This window comes from Sciurus vulgaris (genome assembly GCF_902686455.1).
Source record: "Sciurus vulgaris genome assembly, chromosome: 10".
NCBI lineage: Eukaryota > Metazoa > Chordata > Mammalia > Rodentia > Sciuridae > Sciurus > Sciurus vulgaris.
In genome coordinates, this window is record NC_136470.1 from 144996756 (window position 1) to 145007730 (window position 10975).

Genomic DNA, 10975 nt, shown 5'->3' on the forward strand with positions numbered 1-10975 from the left:
ATTTTCTGCAGCTTCTATAGATTGTAGCTTAGCCATGAGTAGATACTGTAAGAAACATGGATGCCATCCCCCAAGGACTCTCTCATTTCCACTTTACTATCTCAAAAATGGAACATTTTTGCTGTTAACTTTGAGTAGCAAAGTTGTCCAATCTATGCTTGTGTCCACCTATGGTGAAGACACAGAGCTGAGCTGACCAGAACTGATTCACAGGCACTTATTTCTGTCTCTGGTTGATAGTGTCATTCACCATCAAAATTCAGAAATGGATAAACCACAAGGAAAAGGGTTATATTGTTAGGAAAAGAGAGAAATATGTGGGACTACCCCAAAAGCCAAATACTAGTTACTCTAAATATCAACAAATATCTATGGTATCAGACACAATTACTTTTTTTAGGGCATTCCTCAGTTACATGAATTGTCCTGATGAATTATCATAAATTTTGTCAGATATGTGGAACATTATTTTTAATTTATTGGTTACAAGGTGTAACTGAGATGGATATTTTCTCTGTGTGTGTGTGTGTGTGTGTGTGTGTGTGTGTGTGTCAGGAATTTAACCCAGGGGTGCTTAACATCTTCCAGCTAGTTTTTATATTGTGTTAGGGTCATGGTTTGGCTAAATTGCTTAGGGCCTCTCTAAATTGCTGAGACTGGCCTAAACTTACAATCCTCCTGCCTCAGTCTCCCAAGCCACTGGGATTAGGGGCATGTACCACCACACCCTGCTCTGAAATAGTTTTTTTCCACATTAGAGTATTTTTTATTGCATGCTCTATTTAGTTATACAGGACAGAAGAACAAATTTTGATTCATTGTACACAAGTGGAGTACAACTATTCATTTCTGTGTTTGCATGTGATGAATAGTCACAACATTCATGTAACCATATATGTACATAGGGTAATGATGTTTGTCTCATTCCAACATCTCTCCTTTCCACTGCCCCTCTTCTCTTCTCATTTCCCCCTACACAATACAAAGTTCCTCCATTTTCCCTTGTCCTCCCCCATTATGCATCAGCAGTCACATATCAGAGATAACAATTGGCTTTTGCTTTGGGGATTGGCATTTCACTTAGGATGATATTATCCAACTCCATCCAATTAACAATAAATGCCATAATTTTATTCTTCATTATGGCTGAAAAATATTCCATTGTGTATATATGCCACAGTTTGTTTATCTATTAATCTAGTTTGGTTCCATAACTTAGCTATTGGAAATTGAGCTGCTATAAAAATGATGTGGCTGCATCACTGTAGTGTGCTGATTTTAAGTCCTTTGGGTATAGGCCTCCTTTGGGGATAGGAGGGTAAAATTGAGCTTTCATTCCAAGTTTTCTGAGGAATCTCTATACTGCTTTCCAGAGTGGTTGCACCAATTTGCAATTCCAGCAGAAATGTATGAGTGTACCTTTTACCCACCTCCTCACCAACACTTATTGTTGCTTGTATTTTGATAATAGCCATTCTAATTGGAGAGAGATAAAATCTTAGGGTAGTTTTGGTTTGCATTTCTCTACTGGAGAAGTTGAACATTTTTTTCAAGTTCATCGATCGCTTGTCTAACTTATTCTGGGAAGTTTTTGCTCAGTTCCTTACCCATTTATTGATTGGGTTATATATAATATTGGTGTTATAATTTTTGAGTTCTTTACAGATTCTGGAGATTAGTGCTCTAGCTGAAGTGTGTGTGGTGAAGATTTTCTCTCACTGTGTAGGCTCTCTCTTCACACTTTTGTTTCCTTTGCTGACAAGAGGTTTTTAGTTTGAATCGATCACATTGATTATGGTTTTTGTTTGTTACAATTTGGGAGCATTGTTAAGGAATACTTGTCCTAAGCTAACGTGATGAATATCTGAGCCTACTTTTTCTTCTGTTTGGTGTAGGGTCTCTGGTCTAATTCCTAGGTCCTTCATCCACTTAGAGTTTCGTGCAGAGTGAGAGTAGTTTCATTTTATGTTGCTGCATATTGATTTACAGTTTTGCAAGCACCATTTGTTGAAGAGTTTACCTTTTCTCCAATGTATGTTTTTGGTGCTTTTGTCTAGAATGAGATAAGTGTACTTATATGAATTTGGCTCTATTTTCTCGATTCTGTACCATTGGTCTGCCTGCCTGTTTTGGTGCCCAATCCATGTAATTTTTATTACTCTTGGCATGTTAATTGAACTCACATTGAATCTGTATAGCACTTTTGGTAGTATGGCCATTTTGACAATATAAATTCTGCCTATCAAAGAACATGGTAGATCTTACCATTTTGAAGGATTGCTTTAATTTCTTTCTTTAGTGTTCTATAGTTCTCATTGTAGAGGTCTTTCACCCCTATTGTTAGATTGATTCCCATGAATTTCACTTTATTTTTTGAGGCTATTGTGAATGGAATAGTTTTTTGAATTTCTCTTTCAGAAGATTCATCACTTATGACTGGAAATGAATTAAATTTATGATTTTTTTATTTTATACCTGCTAATTTTCTGAATTCATTTAAGAGTTCTAGAAGTTTTCTGGTGGAAACTTTTGGATCCTCTAGATGTAGAACTATGTCATTGGCAAATGGTAGTAGTTTGAGTTTTTCTCTTTCTATTCATATCTCTTTAATTTCTTTGGAGAGAGTTTCAAGAACGATGTTGAGTACAAGTGGTAAAAGAGTGCATCCCTGTCTTGTTCCAGTGTTCTGAGGGCATGCTTTCAATTTTTCTCCATTTAGAATGCTAAAGCATGTATATTTGGTATGTTTTATTCATCTTCTGTCATATATAGTGCCTCTAGAATATACATAATATGATTGTCCCTATTCCATAGATAAGTGGACCAGTTTCTCATCATAGACTGTTCATATTCACACTTGTACTAAATGGAAGATCATGCCTGTAAATTCAAACAATGTGTCCTTAGAAAGCACATTTATCAATATTTACACAGTTACTACATAAAGATACTTGCTCTGATAATAAAGTTGAATGAAGACAGCTCTGAAATCACACATCTATGGTTTGTCTACTACACTGAGACTCATTGGTTGGGAAGTGTATTAGTCAGGGATCTCTACAGAAACAGATTCAACAGAAAGTACAAGTGTATAAAGGGATTGGTTTACATGCTGAATAGTCCACAATTGCTGTCTGCAGGTTGGAGAACTGGAAGAACCTGTAGCTGTGCAGTCTAAGAAGTAGAAGTCCCAGAACATGAGGAAGCAACAGTATTACCCTAGCCTGAGACCACAGCTTCTAAAAACTACCTGGAGAATCACTGGAAGAGTCCACTTTGGAAGAGTGAAGAAGCAAGTGTCCAATATCCTCAGACAACTGAAGCAGAAATCAAGAACTCATCAGGAAGTGTCAAACTTGCATCTGTATCTGCTTCCTTGTTCTTCCAACTTTTATTCCACCCAAACTGCCATCCTATTGGATGGTTCTGCCCATGCTAAGGGAGCATCTCCACTTCAGTTAACTATCCCACATTCCAATCATTCTTAGACATGCCCTCATGGACACACCTAAATCATTTTAATCATCTGCATCTTTTAATCTAATTTAGTTGACAATTCAAATTAACCATTACAGGAAGGCTGGAATTTTTTATTGTTATGCAATCCTCCCATTTGAATTTACCAAAAATTTTAGAGCATAGATTATGTATCTGACATTTCACAAGATGACAAAAAAGAAAATCAAATAAGATACAGCCTCTGAAAACTGCAAGATTAGGTAAAAATGGGAAAATATTATTATGAAACATGATAAATTGTACCAAGGAGTAAACCTAGGTATGGTTAACCTCTGAGTCACATTTCCAGCCCTTTTTATATTTTGATTTGAGACAGGGTTTCAGTAAATTGCTTGGGTCCCTCAATAAGTTGTTAAGGCTGGATTAGAACTTGTGATATTCCTGACCCAGTCTACACATGACTTTTAAGGTACAGAAAACCTGATGCAATGTGCAGACCAGGAATGGAGGGGAAAAAAATTCCTTCTCTAATGAGTAAAGTGAGTCAATGCCTTCTGGAGAGTGTGAGGAAGGAATGAAGCAAGAGGGAGCCACATGCATCTTCAATAGCTGTGTGTACGCTGAGATTGATTGATCTATCCAGATCTGTGATAAAGAATTTTTCTTACTTTTCTCCTCACTTACCATTTGATTCCTTGACCAATAAAATACCATTAGTAAGATATGCATTTTTCTCTGATGTTGTCCTTCAGATCTCAGGCAACACAATCCTTCTCTTCCACACCTTCACATTTCTTCTACAGCACAGGATCAAGCCCACAGATTGACCATTGGTTTCCTGGCTCCATTTTGCCTAGAGATGGTGCTCATCATGGAACTCATAGCTACAGATGTTCTATTGTCTCAGTATTTGGGGGATGACATCAAATGTAAATCACTAATCTACTTGCATGGGTTGTTGAGGGGATTCTCCATTTGTGCCACCTGCCAGCAGATTGTAGCCCAGATGATCAACCTCAGCCCCATAAAAACTTCTGCTTGGCAAAGCTCAAATGTAAGTTCACATCAGAGACCATGTACCTTCTTTTCCTGTGGGTGTTCTACAGATCAGTCAATACTTACTTCTCAATCTCTACTGTTAAAAAGATGTCAATATGCATGGTCTTATATTATTACTGAATCCTACACAATTTTACCCATAAGTTATTTTCTTCAGCATTTCTTTTCTACATTGGGAATATTCAGTGATGTGTCTTTTATGGGGCTCATGGGCCTCTTGTGCAAGTGTAAGAGGTAGTCCCAGCACCTTTACAGTACCTTCCTGTCTTTAATGCATCCCAAGAACAAGGATGCATGTTTAATAAGGACTACACTGTACTTAAAACCTTGGCCACATTTCTTACATTCATATGGTCTCTCATCCCTATGAACCCTCCAGTGAACACTAAGGCCTGCACTACACTTAAAGACTTTGACACACTTCTTACATTCATACATTTAAAGCCTTTGCCACATTCCTTACATTCATATGGTGTCTCATCACTATGAATCCTCTGGTGTTCAGTGAAGTTTGAAATTTGTGTAAATGCTTTCCCACATTCTGTACATTTGTAGGGCTTCTCTCCAGTATGAATCCTCTGGTGTTGAGTAAGGCATGAGATGTATTTAAAACCTTTTTCACATTCTATACATTTATATGGTCTCTCATCACTATGAATCCTCTGATGCTTAGTAAGTTTTGAGGTCGAAATAAATGCTTTTCCACATTCTTTACTATTATAGGGCTTCTCTCCAGCATGATTCTTCTTGTGTTTAATAAGGCATGATCTTTGATTAAAAGCTTTACCACAATCTTCACATCTGTAGGGTTTGTCACTACTGTGATAAAGGATTGAGAATTCCTTAAATGCTTGAACACATTTCTTAAATCTGTATGGCATTTTTCCCACATGAATTTTCTTGCACTGATTAATTCTTGTGATTTTATTTAAAGTTCTTCCACATTGTTGATATTTGCAATCCTTTCCCTGAATATGGATGCTTGGAATGATAAATTTTGAGGACTGATGAAATACTTGTTTGCATTTGATGCCTTTGCAAAGCTTCTTTGTAAAATGATCACAATGATATTTTCTAGGATTTAAGAAATCTTAAATATTTGTAAGTTTCACTGCATTTCTTATATTTTTCACCAATAAAAATGCACTCATATTTACTTAGGGTACTAAACTGGCTAAAAGGTCTTGAAAGTTTTATGATAAATGTAGAATTCTCACCAAATAGCTATACCTGATTGTTTACCAAGTAATAAGGTACAAGAACAGATCTTCCTACATTCATTAAAATGTTATATTTGGACACAAGGAGGGACTGTTTGTTGAATGTAGACCAACTAATGCTTCATTATGTTAAAAAAAACTGATCATACTTAGTAATTTATTTTATATTTAGTTATATTTATATTACTAAATCTATTGTCTACAAGAATATTTGAGTAAAATTTTAAACAAATTCTATATTTCAAATGTTCATTGTTATGAACTGAAGCATGCAATAGATTTTATTTCACATTTTCCAAATTTTATTTCACATTTTTTGTTTTTAATTTTTATTCATTTATTTTTTAAATTTATTTTTATTGTACACAAATGAGATACATACTGTTTCTCTGTTTGTACATGAAGTAAAGGCATACAATTTGTGTAGTCATACCTTTACACAGGATAATAGTGTTTGATTCATTTCATATTTTTTCCCTTCCCGCCCACCCCTCCCACCCCTCCCACCCCTCCCACCCCTCTTTTCCCTCTATAAAGTTCCTCTTTCCTCCATTCTTACCTCTTCCCCCCCTACTATGTGTCATCATCCACTGTTCAGGGAGATCATTCCTCTTTAGATTTTTGAGATTGGCTTATCTCAGCATGATATTCTCCAATTTTATCAATTTGCCTATAAATGCCATAATTTTATTACTCTTTATGGCTGAGTAATATTCCATTGTGTGTGTGTGTGTGTGTATATATATATATATATATATATATATATATATATATATATATATATATATATCACAAGTTCTTCATCCATTCATCAATTGAAGGAATCTAGGTTGGCTCCACAATCTGGATATTGTGAATTGAGCAGCTATGAACACTGATGTGGCTGTGTCTCTGTAGTATGCTGATTTTAAGTCCTTTGGGTATAGGCCAAGAAGTTGGATAGCTGGGTCAAATGGTGGTTCCATTCCAAGTTTTCTAGGGAATCTCCACACTGCTTTCTAGAGTGGCTGGACTAATTTGCAGCCCCACTGGCAATGTATGAGTGTACCTTTATCCCACATCCTCGTCATTTCACAAGGTTATGTTATCAATAATTCAATGGACATAAATTTTCAAACACTCAAAGTCTTCCTCAAAACTGACTAGCAAAATCGAGGTGTTTTCTGAGACTTCATATGTACTTGATATCGATGTGTGATAAAAAAATTTTATTTTGTAGCTATCTCACAACTATTATATTCACCATGACATTGTTCTGAACATTACTCTCCTCCACACATTTCCATTCTTTCTTTTCCCCCTTTTTTCTTTTTTTCTTTTTTTTTTTTTTTTCATTTCTGGGGATCGAACCCAGGGCCTTGTGCATGCAAGGCAAACACTCTACCCACTGAGGTATCTCCCCAGCCCTTCCATTCTTTCTTTAAGCATACATTTTCAATGCCACAGTTTCCATACCTTCCCTTTATCACCTGATGGAATGAACATTTTTTTCCCAGCTCTGATGAAAATTCTTGGGTTGGATGAGAATACATCACTGAAACAAATCAAAGGAATACATTATTTTACTTGCTACACTCTTGTGAATATACTTTGCAAAATAAAAGAAGTTATTGTCAACATGAGCACATCAGAAAGGGAACAGCAAAGCAAATCCAAGATTGTAATCAATCCATAGATTAAAAAACCCAAAAAACCTAATCAATAAAATGGGTAAGAAATCTTAACATGTCCTTCTCCAAAGAAGAAATAGGAAGGATCATCAAATTTATTTAAAAAAAATGTCCAATATCTCTAGTAATTAGAGAAATGCAAAATAAAACTATACCGAGATTCCCCGATACTCCACTCAGAATGGGAATTACCAAGAATGCATGTAACAACAAATGTTGGTATAGATGAGGGGAAAAGTAGGATGGAAAATTGGAGCAAGCAGTATGGAGATTCCTCAAAAATGAGGGATGAGCATTGGAGGCTGAGGCAGGAGGTTCATGAGTTCAAAACCAGTGTCAGCAACATACTGAGGCCCTTAGCAACTCAGTGAGATCCTGTCCCTAAGTAAAACATTAATAGGGCTGGAGATGCAATTCAGTGGTTAAGCACCTCAGGTTCAATTACTGGTAAAAACAAACCAGGAATGGAACCACCATTTGACCCAGTTATGCCACTTCAACATATCCAATGTATTTAAAATGAGCATAGTGCAATGATACAGCCAAATTAATGTTTACAGCAGCACAATTCACAGTAGCTAATTGTATGGCACATTAATATTGTTATAATCTTTTTGGTGTATTTTAACATTTTGAAGTCTAATCACAAACCAAACAAAACTTTCATAATGAGCTGTATTTTCTTCAGAACTGATTGATTTAATCTTTGCTTTAGGGTGATTTTGATTTATTGTAAACTGCTTTGCTTATTAGTGTCTGTGAAAAATCAGCTTCAGGAGTTCACTTTGCTCACTTTCTACTTTCCCCTTGTGTGTATTTTAGAGGTGTCCTATTCATCAGAAATGCAGTCAGTAAACTCTTTTTCTGCTGAATAGTTAGCAGGGAGAAATAATTGTAATATTTCATGTCACTAGAATTCTGTAGTGCTATTACAGTGGAAACGTCAGTTCTATAAGCTAACTGTGCATCACTGTTGTATCATAATTATTTCATGGGCAGTCCTGTTTAGAGACCTGTCAGTGTTGTCATTGCAGTCCCATCCACATAGGAATAGGTGGAGTACTCAGTCAACAGCCCTGAGCCATACTGCACTGTCATAAGCTCTTTATCACTCATAACATTGTGTAAATTGAAATCTGGCCCCCAAATTATATTGTGGCTTTCAGCAGTGTTTGATGACCTCTTTTGTTAATGTTTCTATAAGTCATTTCTTCTGTTAATACAAAAAATTCTGAATGCTTAATAATTGTTCATTGAGTGAAGTCTGAAAATTGTAGTGAAAGAATTAATGGTTTTATTTTCTAGGACAGCATCTAAGTTACTATTAGTTGAATTGTTGCTAGAATTAGAAATCACAGAGTAAAATTGGTACTTGTGATGCTTTTTGCTCCTTGATATTTTCTCCTTTGCATTTATATATCTGGTATTGAAACTTTTTTCTTTTGTGTGGCTTTATCCTCCCCTAAAAAGCTGCTTTAAAATTTATGATTTACTGTTTTGATTCATAATGTTTGTTCATAATGTAGATTTATACCATTGGTGTAATCATATCTGTATGTGTCCTCCAGGGACACATTGCATAAACATATTGTTTCAAGTCCTCTTGCCAAAATAAGAAATGAATCAATAGACTTATGTACATTGAACCACAGAGAAAATATGACATCAAATGTGGAAAAAACCTAGGGTTGCCTTGGGCATTATCCCAGTTTTAGCAAAAGTACTGCCTAATTGGAACAGAATCACCAATGGTCACTGTCACCCTAAGAAGAGAAATATTGTGACCATATATATACACCCTAACTCTAAAGTTTGCTGTGGTAGAGACTTCAATTTACCTAGTACTTAAGTGGAAGAATCTAGACAGTAATAAGTATCAAGACCACAGAAAGAGTGGTGGTCTTCTATGGTCATGCAAGTACTTCCATGGACTTCAACACATGGGATCAGGGAAGAGGGGAAGTTAAATCACAAGGGACAAGTTTTATGCCTAAAGTGATGTGTTAGGGTACTTAAGCAACTAAATAAGATGACAGTTGGGCCTAAAGAAGATGACAGTTGGGCCACTCTCTATCCTCTCCTGCATCAAAGAGTTCAAAGGGAAAATCCATGGCACCACTTGGAGCCTTAGTGGGTATTTGGCACCTCCTGAGATTGCTCTCCCAACTTGCCTCTGTAGTAACTACAGCCCTGCCAATTCCTCTTGGAAGGAAGTTTTCTATTCACTGGATGTCTCATCTCTAACATCTTTCATTCTGTGGACTACATCCTAAACTCCCAAGCCCTTGGTCAATGTTCACTGAGCATGTTCAAATCTCCAAAGATCCAAGTAAGTGGTTTTTAAAAAGGAAAATAAAAGAAGTTAAGGCACTGATCTGTGACTTATTTTGACAAATGAACCATGAACATATGATGTGTGCCACTGCCCATATTATCAACATAGGCTACATTGTTTCAAACAGAACATTTCCATACTACATGTTGGAAACAGCTTTGCTAAGATAGGGTTCTCTCACACTGGGTGCCTGGGTGACCACAATAAGTACAGCCTTCTCCAAACACACACTGAATAATTACTGTGATCAAGATATTGGTCTTGGTTGAACTAAGATATTGGGGGCATTTTCCTAAAGGAATTGCAAATATCCTCAATTCTGAATTGTTGCCAACTGCTGCAACAATTTATCTTTATCTTTGCTTTCCCCTTTTCAGGTTTAGTATTAATACTTTGACCCTTTATCATTAAAAAAAGAATCAAGTAGTATACATAATATCAAATCACAAAAAAGTGCAGATTTTCTATGAGTATTCAAGTATATACATGGAGTTCATCAACAGGGATCAGGGAAGAGGAGTTAATCTCAAAGTTGTGAGTTTTTCCATACAAAAAATTTGACAAATATTCTACCACATACTATTGCTGATACCAGAGTTTCTGTCTACCTTGATTCATGCATTAAATGGGGGGAATATAGTGTACCATTGATAGCCTGGGTGACAGTTAGATCCCAGGATTCCAAGAATCAGGAGTGACAGTTCACTCCTGATTACTATCCCTCCACTGCCCACCCCACTAATACCTCAGGTCTAACAATTACTCCTAGAATTTGTATAGGTACTGACTTTCTAAATTTAACATCTTTTCTTCAAAGGACTAAAACCTTAAACTCCAATCTCTGGAGTAAATGTGACTGAACATGTTCAAATCTGCAGAGATTACAATCAAATGAATTGGCTTTGCCTTGTATGCACATAGGTGGATGAAAATCCCCAACAGCAGTTGCAGAAAAAAAAAAACTGAATATCACAGATTCCTGTTTATTTACAGTATACAGTGGCTTCTTGGAATCCTAGGATCTAACAAACATGCATCAGGGATTAAAGATACCAAGGAAACAGATTTCCTGCAGCTTGAACAGAGCTGTAGGAACAGATATCATAAAACACATGAATAATACAACATGCTCTAGATTATAAGGAAATGGGTAAAAGAAAGCATTTGTACAACTGCTGATGAGAATATAAATTTGGTAACATTTTTTCAAAAACAGTTCACAAAATCATTTT